Here is a 21,499-nt window from a genome sequence, read left to right as displayed (position 1 = left end):
ACCCACATCTGCAATACACTCAGGGGACCTCAACAGGGAAAACATCAAAAAAAGGCAAGCCAGGATATTGTTCCTAAATCAGCATGTACAGTATGTGTGTATTGTGGTATCAGAGGTGATTGCAGCCATATGATTCAGTGATGTCACTGTACTGTTACATCACTGCACTGGAAACAAACTCCCCGAGCCTGGTTTCGATGTTGAAAAAATGAACTGAAAATTTCAGTTTGTCAGTCTAAAGATGATAATTAGAGCAGCAACAAGACTTGGTCCAATATAGCAGGAAAAGTGGTTATAAAAAGTACTGCAGAGTTGTAATAATAGCAGTACTGGAAGTATCAACAGTAATAATAGTAAACTGATAACAGTCCCACTTCATATCTTGACCTCATTAACAGACAGTGTGGTCTCCACCGAGGTCACCACTGAGGTCACGACTGAGGCTGCCACTGAGGTCACCACAAAGGTCACCGCTGAGGTCACCAGGCATTTCTAGCCTCCACCTGACCGCCTTCATTGACAAGCAGAGAATGGGGTGAAGCTATGTGGCAGAAAATTAATGGGGCACAAACAGCCTGGCCTATTTATGTCCGCTGCAGGGCCCCGTAGCTCTGCCAAGGTCGTTATCTGATGGACGCTCAGTCACTGGGAACTCGGCGACGTTTTGAACCAGAGTTCACTCTAGTGCCACCGGCTGCGCAGGTCAGCAACCGGTCAGCTGATGGGGGGATGCATGGGAACCAGAGAGGGGACACAACATAACCTAACCGTCATCGCTGTGCATTATACAACTGCAACAATGAAACAGTCTAACAGACTCTCCATCTCCAGCTCTGGGCTGCAGTTTTCCACCTGACTGTTTTAACATATAGAACGAAGCTGTGCCTCAAATCCAAACTGGAAATGTGACATAGTTTTAAAGACTAAATCAGCTTGATTTTTAATTGGTCAATTTTGTCCCACAATGTAATAAACAGAGGATGTTCAGCAGTTACTGACAGCTGCAGAAAGGAGGACTTTATTTGGAAGCACATTTTGTTTTGCATAAGTTAAGTTTACACTAAATACTTTTGTTCATGCTCCTGTAGAATGACATCCATGACACACTGATTTCTGATCACACTGTTACAATAAGTAGTTTACACCCGTCAAAAGAAATGCAAATCACAGATAAAAAATAAATTTAAATTTATTGGATTTAAATTTATTTTATTTTATGATGTAACACTGCTGTGGTTAAGGATTGGTTAGGTTTAGGCACAGAAATGGCTTTAGGGAAATATCTTGGTTTTTGTTTAAATAAGTACTTTTTTAAGGTTAGGTTAGGTAAGGTTATTTGACGACTTTGGAATGACAACGGTTGGAATGGCACACTAAAATGTCTGTACAGTTTATTATACACAGCAACAAATACTTAAAACCACAACATTTTAACAGTACATACCAAAAAATAAGCTGGATGCACAATCAGTTAAATCTGACAGAACTAACTAACAAAATTCATCATGATTAGCTTAGTTTCAATTAGGGTTTTATTTTGCCCAGAGACAGAGAGTGATAGAGAGAGAGAGAAACTGAGGGTACAGAGAGGGCAGATCGGGGTCAATCTGAGGACACAGATAAAGAGCGGGGGTCCTGAGATTACAGTGATGAGGCCGGGCTGAGGGTGTCCTTTCATCATCACATTCAAGAAAGATTTTCTTGCATTTGCGTGACAATTTTAGACCCAGCACCAACTGGTCAGGGTTTTTGAATAAGTGATGGACACAAGAAGGAAGAAAAATGGAAACATTTTGAAACAGACTGTGATCTGCTACATCTATTTATGTGTCCCATGAAATCTATTTTTTCTCTCCCTCTGAGCTATAAAAATATCAGCAGGGAAGCTAAAAGTTCAGCTTCCTGTTGCCTCACCCTCCCACCGCTCTTATTTGTGTGTTTTACGGTTCATAGGTAGTTCTTGGGCACGATAAGGGACACCCATTTGCAAAATGAGGGGGAAAACAGGGTCAGATGGTGATTTGGATAAAGCGCACGGTGGCCAACATCAGCTCCTCAGCCAGCCAGCCGGTGTGTGTGAGTCCAGATATTTTACCTCCCGCTCGCCCAGCTAGTGTTTTCTTTAAGTTTATTTCCATCGCTGCCGCTGTCACAGGAGAAACCACAACGCTGCAATCTCGGTGGTTTTTCTTTTTCGTGCTTGTAATTGGAAGTTTACATTGCCATTTTTTTTGCTGAGTCAGTGTCACGGACCTTTGGGGCTTCATTGTGTGACTTCAGGAATAAAAATGGACTGCAGTTAAATTCTGGCAGCTGTGGAGTATCACCAGCAGTTCATCCCTCCAACTCTGCCCAATATGTTCACTGTCTTTGTTTTGTTGTAAAATCAAAATAGTCCATCCAAAGTAACCAATATTTAGCTGGTCATTTTTGTGTCTGTTTTAGTCCACAGATTGATGTTCTTTTTTGCCTACAACTTGCAAAACCTGCATAAACATGTGAACAAACATCCACCGCATTAGTTTACAAAAAACAATATATAGACCCACACAGAGGTAATCACCCTCAGTCATCACTGCTGACCCAACAGAAGTGTGCGGTGGTGTATTTTTCTGCAGAGACTCTGCCCTCTGCCTGTATTTTATTTTCTGTCTTTGGGACATTTTTATGTGTGTACCCCCACAGCGCCCAAGAGTGGTTGGGGCTAACAAAAAGGTAGCAACCAGGTGCCAGACCATAAGTTGCAGGCAGAGACAGAGCGCCAAAAAAATTACAAATATAGTGAGGCAAAACACAAAACAAGAGTGAATTTGGGGTTTGCTTTTTCTTTTACTTTCACTGGTGAAAGTGTTTACAGTGACCAACAACCCTGCATATTATACCTTTAAATAATTAAAAATTAACTGCATCAATGTCCAGATCAGACAGAAAATATGAGAGATAAGCATTTTAATTTCAATATTTAACCAAAACAAGATATACAATTTTTAGATTAGAGCCGCTGATTTTATCTGCTAATATTGGCCCATCACTGGTATATTGGAATTGGCTTATATGTTGTTCAATATGCACAAAAAGATGCTTAGATGAACTTAAAAATAATCAAATTCCCAATGATGTTTTCTATTTTAGTGCACTGATGTCAATTAAGTTTATTACATAAATGTAAAATATCCTGCCACCATTACATAACTTTGTCACAAGTATTTGATAAGAATATCTGAGGGACAACTGCATTGCATATTTACATGTTTGATATTGGTCAGCATATCATATCAGACTTTTTTCACTACCCAATATTGGTATCAATGCCAAAAATCCAGTATTAATTCGGGTTTATTTTAGATTACATGGATTCAAGAAAAATGTTGTCAGTTTCTAAGGTTTTAGACACTAGTAAGTCCCTACACAGACAAAGTTGCTACAATTCTGATATTTTATATGGACAAAATACCATCTGTTAAAAAGTCGTTAGTCAAGTCCACATTATTAAAATGCAGCCCGGACATTACTACTTTTGGGAGTCAACCATAAGCAACTGGGATTCCCCTGTTTTTGTTTGTCTACCTTGTGGCAGTGAGGTGTAGTTTTGTTATTTCTGTGGAGCTGCAGACGGCCAGTCACAGCTGCAATCAATTGGTCATTAGTGCAGCAAAGTGTGGGTCCGCTCCATTTCAGTGCATCGGTGCACCGCTTCACAAGTAACGGCAAGGGCCGGTAAAGTTGTTTAAGTGGAGTGTTATCTATTAGCCCGCGGCAACAACCACATAACTGTGAGATGATAAGACAAACAACAATGTTGGCTTACAGGGCAAAAGCCATGCAGCTTTCCTCGTTGACAAATAACTCCCTGAATAGACAGCGCAACAGGTTTTCATCCAAAGTCATCACATACTGCTGCTCTGTCAGTGGATTTTCATATCCACATATTAGCTCTAGGTATCCTCCTGCGTCTACCGTTGATGCAGTGGGATGATGGAAACCAATACATGAATGTCAACAAATGGTTAGGATTAGGCTTCAAAGGCGCTGATGGGTAGGTTTAGGAAAAATCATCATCGTCTGGCCTTTTTCATTCATAGGGGCAGCGAACACCAGGATCCTAGGTAAAAGTCCGGGGTTTGTTGGACCCATCCACTGCCCCTTCCATCCACCCCAAATGGACAGTCATGCGTTTTCTATTATGTCACTACCAGCAGCATTTCCACCTGACATAATCCAGCGGCATATCATACGGCCGCGACATGTTCTATACAGCCACGTTATCAACTGACACCACCTGTCTACGTAATATACTTCCAGGTGTGGTCCAGCTTACTGGCGGTGTATCATAGCACCACAAGGGCTCGACAGCGTTACAAACTGAAGCCATCTGGCAGTGTATCATACCATGGCAAAAGGTGCCTTTTGGCATCAGTATCTTATGCCAACATCACTGACAAATCGGCAGTAGTTTACGAGTTCGGAATGAAAAAGGGCTAGACAGAGATGTTCATAGTTTGATTTTATGTAACCCTGAACAACATCCATCAGTTTTTTGTCTTATCAATCTCGCTTCACTTGTTTGTGTTTTTGTGGGTGATATGGTCATGATGATGCTGCTCTTTTTGCTCAAATTTAGTGGTGGATCTGGCATATCTGCCGGCTGAGATAAATGTCAAAGGGTGTGCAGACTAGACCTTGGAGCACCAAAGGTGTACTCCAGTGTGGAAATGGTGAGGAACCAGTGTGCTTTGTTGTCATGCTATGTGGCCAAAATTAGTGAGACAAATCTAGATGTAAAGCAACTAAAAAGACTAAATAGAACCATTCCTTTGATTAAAATGAGAGCTAAGAAGCATGCGATGACCTTGTTCAGTTCAGTGAGGACAGTTCTTCTAGTTTCCAAATACAAATTAAATAAAGAAAACAAAAACTCTCTTCAGTCAGTGATCACGTGGCAGGATTTTCTAGTTTACCATAAAACTCCTCACACATCGCCTGTACCTGACCTCCTCACCTCTCTGGACTCGTGTCGCTTGTGTTCTGGTTGAGAACAAAAGATACACATCAATAAAGATTTGACTAAATGGCTGTTTCAGGTCATTGGGAGAGCACTTAATTATTATAATGAGGTAAAAGAGCGGTCCTTGGAGAAAAATTAACCAACTGGCTTGGGCCGGCGGTGCACTGCAGCGATCCGCCCACCACAACAAACACAGTCAGGTCAGGTTTATTCAGAACAAGCTTGTGAGGGAAACCTTTTGACGGAGAGATAATAATGTGAATATAGAAAAAATAAAAGAGAGACATTGTGTAGTTATGATCAGTACACAACACCAAACACAGTTACATTTTCTAAAAAAAGTTGCTTGAATCAGCAGTAATCACGAGACAAATATCTTGCAAAAAAATAAAAGCAAAACTTGCTGTACCGCTAGATACTGCAAGAAGAAAGTGAGAAAATATGGTATTTTTTGGGGTCATTTTGGTTAACCAACTTTTAAAAGCTTAAGTTAGAAGTTAAGAAAAACTATGTAATTTTCAAATGTGGGGTAAATGCTTGTAGGTGCCGCAAAGTCACAGACCAGCTGGAGGAAACGCAGATGCAGTCGGAGGAGGCGGATGTGGCGAGGGAGGAGGGGGAGGAGGAAGAGCGGGTATGGACATACAGCCATACAGCAGATAATTATTGGCTTTGTCAGACAACATCTGTTATGTCAGCATTCCAGCCGTCAGCCTCGAGGAGGACGAGCTAAAAACCGCCTGCAGAGTTCAGAGAGACACAAAGACAGACAGAAACAAGGCCAGACACAGGAAGGCGAAACGCTGCGTTCAGTTTGGACACTTTGGAGTTCACCTTCATGTTTATGTGAGCGGAGAGTCTGACCCTTCAGCCTGAGGGTCACAAGTTCAAATCCCTGTCTGCCCTGCTGCAGTGTCCTTGACCAAGACTCACTCCCCTCAGGCTGACCATGACCTCTGACCTGAGTGGAGTGTGCTAGAGATTTTACTCCAACTACCTGGTTTTGTTGTCTGCTCTGCTTTCACAGCTAAACATTTTGATTTACATTTTAGGATTTTGTGTGACTATCACTTTCAGATACTTTACTGTCATTCTGCCAAACAATTCAACTTCTGCTTCTGCAGAAAACAGCTGGAGCCTGAAATATAACAGCCTGTTCTCATTCTGAACTCGTCAAATAGTGACGCTCTGTCAGTGCTTTCAGTGTACAAGCATGACGCCCAAAACCAATTTCTGCATCCAACCTGAATGCAGCAGATGAGAATGCACTCGGACAGAACTGGTGGTGTTGCTGTCATATGTTGGCAGAGGCCGGACTGCACAGCATGCAACAGGCGGTGTCACTTGAGAACGCAGCTAGGCAGAACTGGTCATGTGCCCATGAAACATTGGAGGACAGCGTCAGTTAAAAGTGCTGTTAGTAAAAACATAATATATAGAGCGTGAGTGTGCTTACAGGACAGATGGGTGGTGAGGTGGATGGGCCCCACAAACAACTGACTCTCATGCGGGAGTCCAGAGTTCACTTCCCCTCTGAATGCATCTTTTTTTTTTCTGCACCTTACCATTTGTATCTTTTGCCCAAACCTTACCACCATGTGCATTTGTTGACATCATTGTAATGACATCCCATAGCGTAAGGAGCTGACGCAGAAGGATACCTAAAACGTCAATGGCAGACATGGAAGGTCAGTGAAAGAGCGGAAATCAAGTGTGCCATGTGGACCAGGTAAACACAAGGTTAAGTCTCTCTGCACATTGGCAGTGCAATAATGTCCCTCATGTTTTCATGTTTTCAGGGTGGCACCCGCCAGCCTCCTTTGCAGCCTGTTCTTGCGTGTCATAAAATCTGAGTGCTTTGTGTTGGAGCAATGGACATCAAGCTCTCAAATCTGGTGATGATGACAACATCCCAGATCAGAAAAACTGGACACAAATGACTGAATTTCAAAGCCAAACATGGTTTGACTTAAAACAGATTACTTTGGTGAACATCAAAACAGAGGAATGAGAGTGAAGAAGATCGTGGGTTAATATGTGATGCCTTGCCACTACTGTCACATTTTGCAGGTGTGTTGTCCTTATGGGGTTAAAAAAAAGAGTGAGAGCAGGAGGAAGGGTGGGAGAGACAAGAAAAGGAAAGTGTAGGAGAGAGAAAGGGATGTGGGAACAGGAAGACAGAAGGAGAAATAAACTGCTAAGAAACATGGTAAACCAACTAGCTGACATACTGATATATACATAACATATATAACAACTGATTAAATGACAGACGTCAGTGCCTTGTTCCTAAGTTTTTTCATGTCCGTCAAACATTTACACACCATTTTCAAAACGCAATTATTTCCAAAACCTGGAGAGATCAACCTGAAAGAGCTCAGAGCTCTTCCATACTGTACATTGGCTAAGTTTAACCCAAATGTTTATATTTTCATCCTTCAAAATAAGATTTTAGGACGCAGTAGCTGACTTGTTAAGACAGAGATTATTCTGTGCAGTTCGACTGACTGGCTGTCTGAATGACTGTCTGCCACATACCAGAGTACAGTTCAAGAGTTCAGTTAATTCATGAACTCTGCCGGGGCACCACACCCAGCCAGCCAGCGGCACATTAAAGCCTTCTTGCATGCGTGCGTGTGTGTTTGTGCTGTTGTGTCCTCATGCATAAGTGATTCTACAGTATGTGTGGAAGTGTTTAAGTTTGTCTGTACATGAATGTGTGTTAGAGCTCCTATACACATGCACAGTCCACCCACACAGGTGTTTTCACTTATTCTGCCTGATTGGACCTCCATGTGGGCGTAGACCGACTCGGACAGTTCTGTGACTCTTTAGTTATGCCAGACTTACACCAAACGACTTTTTAAGCGATTTCACTGTTGCAGAAAAATTTGCAATGTCAAAATTCATGTGAAATCATGTGAGTACCTCAGTTGGTACACACATCCATGATCTCGATCTTTTGGCGTAAGTTGGTCATAAAACTTATCTAAAAGCTGCCTTAAGTCAATTTTTTTCTCATCTTGACGTTCCGACCAAATCAAACATTTATTAACATTATCATACGTTTTTAGTCTTGGCTCATGAAAATATTTAAGTTGAAAATTGTGAGCAGCTGCGCTTTCAGTGGCACCAACCAAGAGACAGGAAGTTATTCAGGGAAATTTCAGCCCAGTTTCATTCCTAGGTCGTCAAATACCGTCGCTTTGTCAATGACTTCTGCGTATGATACTAGTACCAAAAGCCACCTTTAGTGGCAGTAAGATATGCCGATGGACAGCATCTACTGCGGCCGTATAATACGTTGCTGGACAGCGTAAGGTTGAAACACTGCCAGTAACAATGTAATATAAAGAGTGCAAGGGTTCCTATGGGGCTGGTGGATGGGCCAAACAAATCCTGGACTTGGGGAGCCAACTCTTCACTTCTCATATGTATGTAGAACTAAACTCCGAGTTTTTTTTCTAAACATAACCGTGCTCCTGTTGCCTAACCCTAACCATGTGCTTTTGTTCTCATCCTGGCATCGGTTGTGGTATCCTGAAATGTCAACAGCAGATGCAGGACGATACCTAAAGCGTAATATTTAGATGCGAAAGTCCATCGACAAATCAGCGATAAGCAATGTCCTGGGATGAGAACTTGTTGGGACTTTACACGTCTAATAAGGCTTCAGCTTTTTTGTGGTCTAACTGTCTCGATAAGATAAACAATAATGAAATTCAGCATGTCAGTCTATACAGGGAGCCAGGTTTCAAGAATGAAGGTCTGAATTTTCCGTACTCTGTATTAACAAAGGCCCATTAAGTGTGAGTGTGTGTGTGTGTCTGTGTGTTTGACACAGCGTGTTTAAAAAAAAATCATAGAGTTTAATAGTCGAAATCAGCTACCATCTGATGAGCATCAACAAACAAGCTCTGCTCCATGGCCTGCGCTTCACTGTGTTTTTATACACACACACACACACACTGTCTGTCAGTGTGTATCTGAGGCAGTCTGATCTGTGTGTTGTGTGTCAGAGACAGAAACAGAGACTCATGAGTGAACATGAACACACACACACACACACACACACACACACACACACACACACACACACACACACACACACACACACACACACAGGGTCACGGTGGGGTCCGTGGCCGAGTCAAACGGGCCGCGGCTGCATTCCTGTATGGAGGTTTGTGTTGATACGTGCGTCGCGGCTCTGCGCGGCTGTCTGGGCTCCCAGCCTGCGAATCCAAACACGGAGGGGTCAGGACCTCGCCGTATTTATTCAACGCCGAGATAGGTGTCATCGCAGCGGGGTTACAGCGAAGCAGCGCCAGGCATAACTGGCTCCGGAATGACAACAAACACAGCCGGAGTGTTGTTCCGGCTAATTTGCTGGTGTTTTCCCAAAGCCGGGGCTTAGCTGACAACACAGGACGTTTAACTCGATCAGTGTTCCGTTTTTTATCTGTTTTATTTTTCACATAACGTGTTGTTGTTGCCCTCACTATCCCTCCCTCCCAGAACTTAACTCAGTCCAGCGGAGCCCGGTCAAGCCCTGGTTCTGTTTTAATAGCTTCCTTTCATCGGCTTTAAATTGTTTTGATTGGCTCTCATAATTCAGCAGCCTCCTCAGATAACAAAGAACCAACATGAAAACAAAAAAGGGCATGAACTGACATCCACTAAACCAATGGAGTTACCAGGAATTTAATGGAAATTTTATTTCTGTGTGACCTATTTTTGTTATGTGTCAAAATTCTGTTATATTTTCTGACTCTTTTTTGTGCAGATTACAATAACGTGAAGCTCCATTTAGGTATCATGAGCCACCAAGTAATGTTGAGTATATGATGCAGAAAATATCCAGTATGTAGGATTTAGGGGAATATATTGGCAGAAATATCATATCTTTCAATAAGTGTTTTTTTTCTTAGATTGTGATCACCTGACAATAAGAATTGTTTTTTTTGGAATAATTTGTTTCTACATAGGGAGTGGATCCTTATCTGTGGAGATCGCCATGTTTTTAAAGTAGCTCAAAATGGACAAAATAATGTTTTGTTTTTACATTTTGCATCGAACATTGTTAGTAGTAGTTAGCAGCCCCTCCATGTGAAACTGCTATATTCTGTTTTTTTAAATTTTTTTTATTACTGGTTTAAATCCCCTGAGTTGTTGGTTTTGTGGAGGGAAAGATATCTGCTGATAATTTGACTCCAGCTTTAAACCTCTTTAATGTGGAGATCTTAACCCTCTGAAACCTGGATCAACAAGCAAATAACATGCAAAATGCAATGATTAAATTAGCAAGAAAAGTCCCACAAACTGAAAAAATAAATGAATAAATAAATAAAAGAAAAATCTAAAAGGCGAGTGGGGATTATAAGATACTAATAACAAACTAGGGCAGATGTCCAGAAAACTATATTTCTAAATCTTATATTTTTTAAAAACTGTGTCACAGAAAGAAAATATTTTTGAATGTTTTTCCCCCTTTATCTTTCTTTTCTTTTAGCACTTTCTGAATGTTATTTTCTTATTTTTTATTTTGGTTAGTTTTTCTACTTAATTTAGGGTGAATTTGTTGTAACTTTTTACTAATTTCTTGCTATTATTCAGAAGCATTTCTTTTTAAGTTGCTTATTGCCTTCTCCCCATACTTTTGAAAGAACGAAAGCCAGTTTGCTCAGGTTTCAAAGGGTTTACAAGTCTTGTGCTTCAAATGTCAATATCATTTTGACAATTCAAAGTAGAGACAGAGGGAAATTGGGGAAAAAAGTGACAGACATCTCAGATCAGATCTGAGTGCAAGAAGTGAACTTGTGTGGGATTAGCAAATTTATCCTCCAGGAAACCAACAATTTTAGTGTTTTTGTTATTTCTGATGTTCATGGTTTAAAGTGTGTGCACGCATGCAGAAAATAACATCAACAAAACACAAAAAAGACTAAAACCATTGTCTCTACAGGCAAAAATGTTTATGCTCCCTGTTACTGCTTTCTCTGCAGTTAAACTCAAGCGTGCTGCACATATATAGCCACATCCCACCTGATTTCTCAGCAGGTGCTTCATCATCAACAGCTGATTGGAATCACCTGCAGTGATCACTGATTGGCTGCAAGCACATGACCTGCTGGAGAATCTGCTGTGAACTTTTAAAATTTAAATCTTAAAAAATGTGACTAATGTGTTTGATCCAAGCTGATATTTTTACAAACAAACGTGACCCATACTGAACCTGTTGCCTGTCTGAGCAGAGCTTACATGACTGCTTCAGACTGACATTTTTTACAGTGTATCTGTCTGTCCCTGCTGTAAAAGCAGAGCGGGCTGTCTGTGTGTCTTTGTGTCAGTGTTGTTGCTGAGTGCAGTGACCTCGGGTTACACTCTCTCTCTGTTCCCGTTAGGGTAAATATCCCTCTATTAGCAACAAGTGGTCTGAAAGCTCTGATCCGCTGGCTGCTGGAAGCTTTTAGAGGGAGAGTTGAGAGGGAGGAGAGAGGGAGAGCAGCTCTGTCTGTTTAACCCCTATGTGATCGCTTTCTTTCTGATCTAGTTTGATCTACAACAGAGGCATCAGCTGGAGCTACTTTATTCTACCGGTCATTATGCTGTTATTTTAGAAAGGCTTAATATAACTTATACTTGGCGACACCTAAAAAGCAACAAGTTACATACAGTATGACGAGTGAAACATCCACAGACTTTGTTTTACGTGAGCATGCACGCTACAGGCTGAAATGCGTTGAAAGCATTTGAAACGCACATTTTAAAGTACACCTGTTGTTTTAAATGGCAAAATATGCACTAAAAGCATTACAAGGCGCATCAAACTGATTAGATGCCCCTACTCAGACAAAAGGTGTTTTTTCTGCCGCTGCAGTACTTGTTTGGGGTGAAAGCGAAAAGGAATAAAAAGATTTTACCCCAGAAGACAAACATTTATTCAAGAAATACATTATTAATACCATGGAACTTTGATTAAACTCTAAGTCTCTTACTAGCTGGGTGTGGCAAATAGCAAATAAATGAAGGTCTTAATTAGATACCATGTCTGGTTGTTTGTGGTTCTTTGGATAACCCCCCCCCAAAAAAAAAAAAAAAAAAAACTCGTTACATATTGCTGTCACATATTGCTGCTTTGTCAATGGACTTCTGCGTCTGTATATTACGCTCTTTGCATCCTTGTGCATCTACTCTTGATGTTCTGAGATGCCGTGATGTCAAAACAAGCACATGGTGGGATTTCACTGCACACGGGTATGTTTACACAGCACAAGCGTATGACAGCCAAGGCTGCGAAGTCAACAAATGCAAATGCTGGCACGGATGTTTAGGATTAGGGGAAGGAACACTGGACTCCCACATGAAAGTCCAGAGTTTGTTTGATCCATCTACTGCCCCTCCTGCCTACCTTATACACACCTTTGTGCTTCTTATATTACGTCGTCACCGGTCGCATGTCAACCTGATGCCATCCAGTGGCGTATCATGCGGATGTGACAGGTTCTGTCATGCTGTCCGTTGATGTTTGATAACACCCCAAACAGTTCTGTCTGGCCAAATTCTCTTATGTCCAGCAGCATATCATGCAGCTGCGAAAGATGGCTTTGGCATTGTGATCTGACGTGGAAAGCACTGCAAAAGTGGAGGTATTTAACGACTTTGGAATGAGAAAGGGCTCGATGTGACAGGATGCAGCACTGTTCATTTCACCAGCACTGACACGCAGCAACTCTCCAGAAAGCAGCAATTTTATCAAATTACATTTGGGTGACTGTGGCAGTAATTGCTACTGAAGTGTGGGTGAAGAATTACCTGCATATGTGATTAAAATCACTGATTAGTGCAAATCATTTCTGAGACCTCAAAGCTGTAAAGTATATAAAATAAAGGGAGAGAATCATTCTAAGGAGAGAGAAAATATAACATACTTTCTGTCATTTGAGTTAACTATGTGTCCTTTCTCTAGTCAGTGATTTTGCACTCAGACACACACACACACACACACACACACACACACACACACACACACACTCTGAATGACACGACTGCACTTTCTTTGACCCTCTCCTCCTTCTGTTATAATTCGTGTGACAAAAGCACAATCACAGATCCAAAATGGCTCCTGTCTGTGCTCACTGTAAATATTTATGACTGAGGTTTCCTCATCTTCCTGTTGCTCAGACGTTCACTGAGCATCACTGTCAGACCTAAAAGCTCTTTGACTCCGGTCAAACACTACTCAGACTTTCTGTATGTCTTCCTCCCTTGAGTCTCCCTCTTGGGTGTCTGTCTCACTCTGTCCTTTGTCTCCAGACTTACAGAAGACAGCTTCCATGTTGCCTGCAGGATGGTCCGCACTAGTTAAGACAGCAAAGATCTGCTGATGATTGTGCTGCTAAATAAAGAGTGACCACAAAGAGCGTTTAAATGAAAAATTGTAATTTAGTGAAAAAGACTCTGATGAGTTTACACCACAAAATTACAATTTTTTATGACTTTCAAATGAAGCATCTTTACTCTGAGCAAGATTTAATTTAGATTAATAATAGAACAACAGTCTCCATGTAAACACAGCAGTCGTCAGGAATCTCTGTCCCTCATTTTGCTGATAAAGTAATATACAGTTAAAACACACACACACACACACACACACACACACACACACACACACACACACACACACACACACACACACACGTGCACACACACACACACACATACACACACATATCTTCCTCTGTCAGCAGCCAGGGGCTACAGACCACCTCTGTGTGTGTGTGTGTTTTCCTTGGTGACCCTGCCGTGTGTTTGCTGTCAAACAGCAGGATTTATGACTGGACCTCTCGCTCTGTCTCTGTAGGAATCAGAGGAAAATCACTGAGTGTGAAACCAAACAGTACAAATACTCAGTTTGTACAAGTTTAAGTCTTGTTGCTAAATGTAAGAATTATATGCATTTTTGTCACTGTTGAAAGTTGAACGCCGCATTGCATTACTCCAGTTTTTGGGGATTTTTATGCTTTCAAAGCACTAAAGGGATCACATGCTTCTCTACAGGCCGCTTCTCTCAAACGTTTGAACTGCCAAAATAAAAATCCTGCCAACAAATACAGAGAATTTGTTCTAATTATGATCTAAAAGCAAGGAAGTGCACAAGGCCGGGCGTAGGTTGCCTGAGCAACAGACCTGTTGCCCTCTTTGGCTGAGCTGCCCCTGCAGAAGAGAAAAAAAGTGGTTTTGCTGTTGTGGCTGCAGAAATACGAGTAGAAAGTATTGTTAAAGCTGAAATTTAATGAAAATAATAGCCAAACCTGCATTACATTTTAACAGACATTCCTCCATGCGACAAAGCACTGGGGCAAATGGTGTAACTCAGTCATGTCCAAAGTCTAACTGGGGGGGAAATCGTGGCCTGCAGACTGGTTTTAAAGAGCCCTCAGCTTGTCCCTCAAAATATAATATAAGATTAACACAACATTGCTGAATCAAGGAAGAATTTTTTGCATTTTTTCATTCATCTCACAATGGCAGGACTATCATACACTTTGTAGGCCTGCAGAGGGAACTACACAAGCAGATCTAATGTGATTTCATAGACAGCCGGCAAACAAGCAAAGGTTTACATGATGAGAGGCAAATCTCCTCAATTCGTTTTTAACTTCAGCTAAAAATATCCTGACAAGTGTTTCTAAGTGTGGCTGATAAAAAGCGATTAACTCCAAAACACATGAACCCTGAAAACTAGGATAAGATCTAAAACAAGCATGGCCACCGCGAAAGCGCTCTCACACACTTGTTCTCCAGAGTCATTATTCCTCCAAGGTTCAGCAGTGGGTCAGCATTGACTTTCTTTTTTCTTTTTTTATATTTCTGCCCTTTGCGCATCTGACCCCCATATTCACTCAATTGTTTTTTCTCTATGTATTGAGTGTTTTGTTATTTTAACCTCACTAAACCCTCAGCTATGGACAAAACATTTTTTGTCAGGCGTGAAAATAAGTGGAGATTAAACTTGGATGTACTCTAAACACGTTGTCCTTGTTCCTGAATCATTCACAGTCCGGGCTGCCAATCTAACCTGACAGATCTTAAAATAAATAACTCTCGTTTGAATGTATTTGCTTTTGTGTGTTGCCCAGGCGTTTTTGACTGTGTTACTATTATTTGTTTTATGTTTGTTGGACCCATCTACCTATACCTATAGGAACCTTCCAGCTCCCTACATTAAGTCGTTACTGGCAGCGTTCCAACTTGACGCCGTCATGCGGCGTATCATACTGCTGCGCCAAGTGTCACCCCACTGACTGGTGGTGTATCATATGGCCTCAACAGGCTTCCTTTGGCTGCATTATCAACTGACGCTGCTCATTAGCGTATCCTACTACCATGCCAGGTGTTGCCCCACCAACCAGTGGCGAATCTTACGGCCACGCCAGGATCTGGCGTTACAAGCTGACACTGCCTGTCGGCATATCATACTGTTACAAAAAGGTATCTTTTTTCCAAAATTACCGTCAAAGTGGCGGTATTTGACAACTTTGGAATGAGAACAGGTTGGTATTTTATATGGAGAAGAACATCTGTCTATTGTAGATGTCCATTAGATCTGCAACAAACTGGTTCATCGTTGGCCGACTGTATTTAATAAGTTGCACAAAAAGGTTTTTCCATATAATAATCACCATCTCAGGTAAGTTCACATTCAGTTTCACATCCAAATATGTGGATAATGTAGTTGTCTGTTTAGTAGCTGTCAGATCACTTGACAATATTGTGTTCTTGCCATAGAGCTTAGCAATTCACATGTTGAAGAAAATGTTATTGTTGTAACTCATTGATGAAGGAGAAAACTATGACAATAACACACTAGTTGTAAAACACTTTTTTCCCCAATATTGAAGGTACATTTAATTTAACTTGCCCAAACTGCATTTTTTTATGGTGTCCTGAAATAAAACAAAAAAACTAATGCTACCTGGAATGAAGGAAGTCAAACTAAAAGAAAATTCAGCAGTAATTCAACATATTTGTTTTAGCCAATTAACTAAACTAGGTGTCCTGTGAATCAAGGTCCAATTTATCATGCGATGACCCAGTTTTCTTCACAGTGAATCTGTGTGTAAACTGCACTGAGAGCTTGGAAGAGATACAGTTTCTCTTTTGCTGCTTTTTAATCCAGACAGCTTGCAAGTGAGCCGCGCCCTGCTGGCCACAACACTCTGTTTATGTTAGAGAAGCTCACCTTTAGATGAAGCCGCATTGTCGAGTGCTCAGCGGGTTTAAGCAAGTTCAACTACATCGCATACACACACACAACACACACTCACATGTACAGGCCCTTGATTTAACAGCAGGTATCAGCTGGTTTGTTGAGGAGACCAGAAAGTTTAGAGTTGATTTAATCGAATACAGAGTGCTGTAAAAATGGCTTGATATCACACATAGTTATGTGCATTTATGCAAATACACACATTTCAAAACACATGCAAAGACATGCAAAGGCATAAAGTGTATTGGCTACACACACACTTGCACAAATATGCCACACACACATACTTAGCAGCCTTCACCGCCCCTCAGCAGTCGTACCAAAACAGTGATTAGAGTTTCAACTCTTCACCTTGGCATTGAACCATCAGCCGCCGCCAGATCTGCCACCGGGCGTAACTACAGGCGAAGAGGAGACGGGCAGCGGTCCAGCACGATGAACCCATCTGCGTCAGAGGATGCCTCTGCCCTCACCTCGCGGCAAAGTGCGCACCAACACACATTCACACAGGTACACATTAAATGAGCACAACAAAGTGTACAGTAGCAACCGCAATGAAACAGAGGTGTTAAAAAAAGAGAAGCAGAAAGTTCAGGTATGTGCAGGTACACAGTCTGACACACACGCAAACACACACACAAACACACACTCTAAGTCTGACCTTATTATGATCTCACTTCTTCTTATAAACAGGGTAAGTAAAGGTGTTGAAATCACTGTGATCTCCACGCAGACAAACACTTGCGCCTGTTTCCGGGATTTATGGAAGTTAATTTCATGGAGGTTCATTTGAGGACAGATTGATTTCAAGGCTTCAGGGCTGCACTGTGATCCCTCAAGACGAATCGTGCAGCTGAAAGCCAAAAGTGGAGCTCCCTTTACCCCCCCTCCACCCCCCCACCCCACCCTCAAATGTGTTCCCTTTGGCAGTTTAAAGGGGACCTGTTATGCTCATCTCAGGTTCATACTTGTATTTTGGGTTTTGTGTAGAACATGTTCACATGCGTTAATAGTAGGGCTGGGCGATAAAACAATAATTATTAATCGCGATATAACTTTTCCTCGATTGAAATATGAGAAGTAGATGATAGGATGTTGATAGAATCCAGCCATGTTTTGACAGACAACACAAACAGCCAATAATAATAAGATTATCACCACGGAGAACCAAATGCAGTGATGACTTTGACTCTAGAACAGCCGAGTGTTCTACAGCCACAGCTTTGAAACAGCCAAATTTGCAGAGGTGGAAAGTGACTTCTTTAGACTAATACAGACTATTTTGTGTTAGTTTCAGGTTTAATCAGACTTTGTATGAATTATTTAGAAACACCAGGACTCTCGCGCTGAGCTCTTATTATTATTATTACCAGGGGCAGATGTAATGTTTTGGGGTCTGGGGCCACAAGCACATTACCTTATTTTCACCCTCTCTCTAACTGGGAATGTGTCCAACAGCCCCTTCCAGCTCGGACATGTCCGACAGCCCTCTCCAGCGTGGACATGTCCAACAGCCCGCTCCAGCGCAGAAATGTGTGACAGCCTGCTAGAGCGCGGACAACCAACACGCGGACTATTGTACGATTTTTAGTGCCATACTTTTCATAGGAAAACATGCAGATGAGCCTGCACAAAGATGATTCATATTTGTATGCTTTAACCCATTCCAGCTGCACTGAGCAGTGATCAGACTTTCCAGCAGACTGTTTGCAATAAGAGACGTCTTGCTATCACCAAATAGGAATGCACCAGTCAATCACTTGTGTTCTAGTTTGGGTTTCAAACAATATCTATAAACAAGCTCGGAAGATCACAACCAACGTAAGAGCTGCAAAGACTCACCTGTGAGTGCCCCACAGATGTTGTGTACTACTGCATGACTGGATCCTCCATTTTTGTTGCTGACACTTTAGTCCCAACAGTGACTTCCAGCACTACCTGATTTCACAGTAGAGGGAAAAAATGTAATTTTAACTTGAGATATTAAGAGCAAAACATACTATACACACTTTGATTTTTGGCCTTTAGTGTAAAAATGGGACTTTGCAGAAAACAGTTAAGACACACCGTCCTGACATGACCTTTAAAAGCTGTCATGGCTATCATGTTAGCAAACAGCTGCTTTTTTTAAACACCCAGAAGACTCAGAGCAACATTATCATGTTGTTGGAGTCGTGTTTGTTTTAACTCAATTAATTTAAGTCCAATAATGTTTTTCTGTTAGCTCTGTCTTCACCAACCCTTGGTGAAGACAGATGAGCATTTAACAGCTATGTCCCTTTAGCTGTTAAATGCTCATCTATGTCTACTTTGCTCCTCCATTCTCTGTGTCTGTTTGTTGCTGCTGGGCAGGTAGTTCACTGTGGCTTTTTAGAGCTTATTTGATAAAAAAAAAAAAAAAAACCTAAAACAAAAGATCTGTCTGCTGCTAATGGAAACACTGAGACTGGTCTGAACCAGACAGGAAATATCTGGTGTTGCAAAAGTGTTGCAAAACCAAGACTGTAATCTTAAAAAGCTCAGTGGAGCTGCAGCATGTTGATGACAATCCTCTGTGGCTTCATCACAAAAAAAGAGATAACAATACATGTAACACTAATGAATGTAACTTTAACTTTAAGCACATTTACTTCCAGCTTACACTGCTGCTCACCATGTTCCAAATCAACAGCCTTTAGATAGATATTTTAGCTCACTGACAAGCATTGCTTCCAGTTTATCCAGAAACTAAAACAGAAACACTGAAGATGAAAACTTACCTCAAATATGTAATTCATCCCAATGTTGGTTAATGCATCGGCTATTTTTCACTTAACTTTCTTATGTTGTTGTGACTGAGGCCATTTTGAATTGTCTTCTTTGTGTTGCATTCAAGAACAGCTGGTAAATAACAACACTTTTCATCCAGTAAGATTAAAGTTCCAGTATCCTGAAGTCTACAACATGTGTTTAGAAAGTAATCATCAATAAAACCTTTGAAAGGGACAAAAATGAACTTATGATTAACTCAGTGTAACTAAATTTACTTCCTGTGTTGGAGTTTTAAGTCACACATGAAGAAAGGTGGCGCCATCATGTGGTTGCATGAGAGCTTTGCCTAACATGGCACATCAAACTGTCCAGCATGAAATAAAGTATATTGCAAGAAATCTGTCATGTTGGTTGTATTTCTTTGGGCTTAAACTGACTTCCAGATGTAAGTTCACCCTACTACTAATGATATAAACCAACTACTCAAATCTGCATTGGACCGCAATAAAATCCTTCAGCCGTTGGTTGGTTTTGTCCATTAAATCTGCTATTAATCATAGAGTAGGAGATGCACAAAAACCGTTTTCTGTTTTCTGCCATCAGTCATCAGCTTTATGATTCCTGAACAGCTGCAGTTAATTCAACACTGTAAGAGTGTCGATGACTCAGGACAGCTGTGCTGTTAAGGTAATTAGCAATCCTTCAATTTTTCTTTTGTGTATTTATAAAATAAGCTGTGAAAACTTAACGAAGCTGCAAACTCCCAAAGAAAACCCTAAGTTTTCAGAGTTCCCTTGTACAGAAATACAGCGGAGGTCAGTGTTTGATGTGCAAATGAATGCAAACAAATGCTTTGAATGCTTTGGCTTCCTTTCTTAAGTGCAGATTCTGTCCTTGACTGCAATAAATTGGTGATTTCATGAGTGAATTGTTTGCTTTTGCACTTCTGTAAAAACCTGTAAAGACTTCTGGCACTTTGAAAAGTAAGTAGATGTCTGGAATGCAAGGACTCTCTTAAAAACAACTTTAGCTGGATGGAAAATAAGTTTCTGGTAGATTTAAAAAAATAAAATGAAACAAAAAAAATCAATAAAAAATATAATAATGATAATAGCAATTATTATTAATACATGTATTTATTTATTTATTTTCTGAATCATCCCCCTGTGATCTCCTGAGGCCTACTCCCCACATACAGGGGTACTTTATACATGTACTTTACACATTAATGTGCAGTTTTACAGAGGCCTCAGCATGAACAACGATGCAACTCTGCAGCCTGAATTGAACCATTTACTGATAATTGTTTAAACAGCTAAATTTCCTTCCCTAAGTTTCCTTTAAAGCTGTGGAGAATATTTAATGTGACCTCTCAGAGACTACAGTTGATCAAAAAAACAGAGAACAAAAATAAATAAGTATAGGAATATTCTGGTATTTTATTTCTAATATAAATACATGAAATAAAATAAACCGCATGCTGAAGCCCTTGAGATGGATGCAGAATGTGTTGTTTTTGTCTTCCCAAAGAGAATCTTATCAAAGAGAAAGTCCATCCCTCAGATATTTGCTCCGACCAGCAGATGGCCTCATAACAACCTGCAGGATCATCTACCATGTGCTAAAAAAAGGACTTTAAATTTTCAAGGTTACTGGTTGCAGACTGATATGAGCAGCACATGCATTCAGAGAGGGACAGAATCTGATTTAATTAGATCCTAATGGATTATACATTTATTTTATTACAAAGCAGACCTGCCTATTTATAGTAATTTATTTATTTTCTCTGTCATTTCAGTAATGTAGTCAAATAGACTTTGATCTTTTAGCTCTATAATCTCCTGGATGACTGCATTCATCTGTGCAGGACAATAACACTTGAAACCAGAATTGCTTTGGTGCTGACTTATTTGGAAAGTATTGAGAACATGAACACAACAGCACCAGGCTGTGGATGTTTTACTGAGCTGTCTGTGGTGCTGAAGTGTGCTGATGTGCGTTTTTTTGTATGTGTGTGGACTGTGCTGCAAAGACAGTCTTATGTCTTTGAACAATAAGAAAACTGGTTTGATGTCTTTGGGAAACATGGGAACATGGAAGAAATTCACAGATTTGGACAAATTATTTAAAAAATATATATAAACAACTAGGGGAAATGTGTAGATACTGAATAATCATGGTTATGTATTGAACATTATGTTACACAATTGTTATTTTAAAAGCACCTTTGTCAAGCAATTTCCTTTTTTGTTCTTCTTTCTTTACTTTTTATTTTTTACTTTTCTTTCTCTCTTCTTTTTGATATTTTTTTTAATTTTTTTTTTTTTGCTTTTGCGTAATTTCTTCTTTTGGGGAGTTTTCCAATTCCCTCTTTTCATGTTTATGAAAGAAATTTAATAATAAAATAATTTGCTTCGGTTTCAAAGTGTTAAAGCTAATAGGCATGATGTCAAATTGCCCTAGTAAGAAGC

At 40.6% G+C, this 21,499-nt stretch overlaps 1 long non-coding RNA gene across 2 annotated transcripts in view; it reads right to left on the bottom strand.

Moving 5' to 3' along the window:
* LOC148187642 (uncharacterized) overlaps positions 1-19,265 on the bottom strand; it is a 55,398-nt gene extending 36,133 nt beyond the window's left edge. For both annotated transcript variants that reach the window (XR_015778392.1, XR_015778393.1), the window contains exons 1-2: positions 19,037-19,265; positions 18,120-18,215 (exon numbers count right to left, since the gene is read on the bottom strand). This is a non-coding gene — a long non-coding RNA (uncharacterized LOC148187642). The remainder of the gene's footprint in view (positions 1-18,119; positions 18,216-19,036) is intronic.
* Between the last annotated feature and the right edge of the window lie 2,234 nt (positions 19,266-21,499).

This window comes from Plectropomus leopardus, chromosome 13 (genome assembly GCF_026936395.1).
Source record: "Plectropomus leopardus strain MGB_pleo_1.0 chromosome 13, ASM2693639v1, whole genome shotgun sequence".
NCBI lineage: Eukaryota > Metazoa > Chordata > Actinopteri > Perciformes > Serranidae > Plectropomus > Plectropomus leopardus.
Note: the sequence above shows the minus strand (reverse complement) of the source record. Positions and strands in the feature narration are given on the sequence as shown.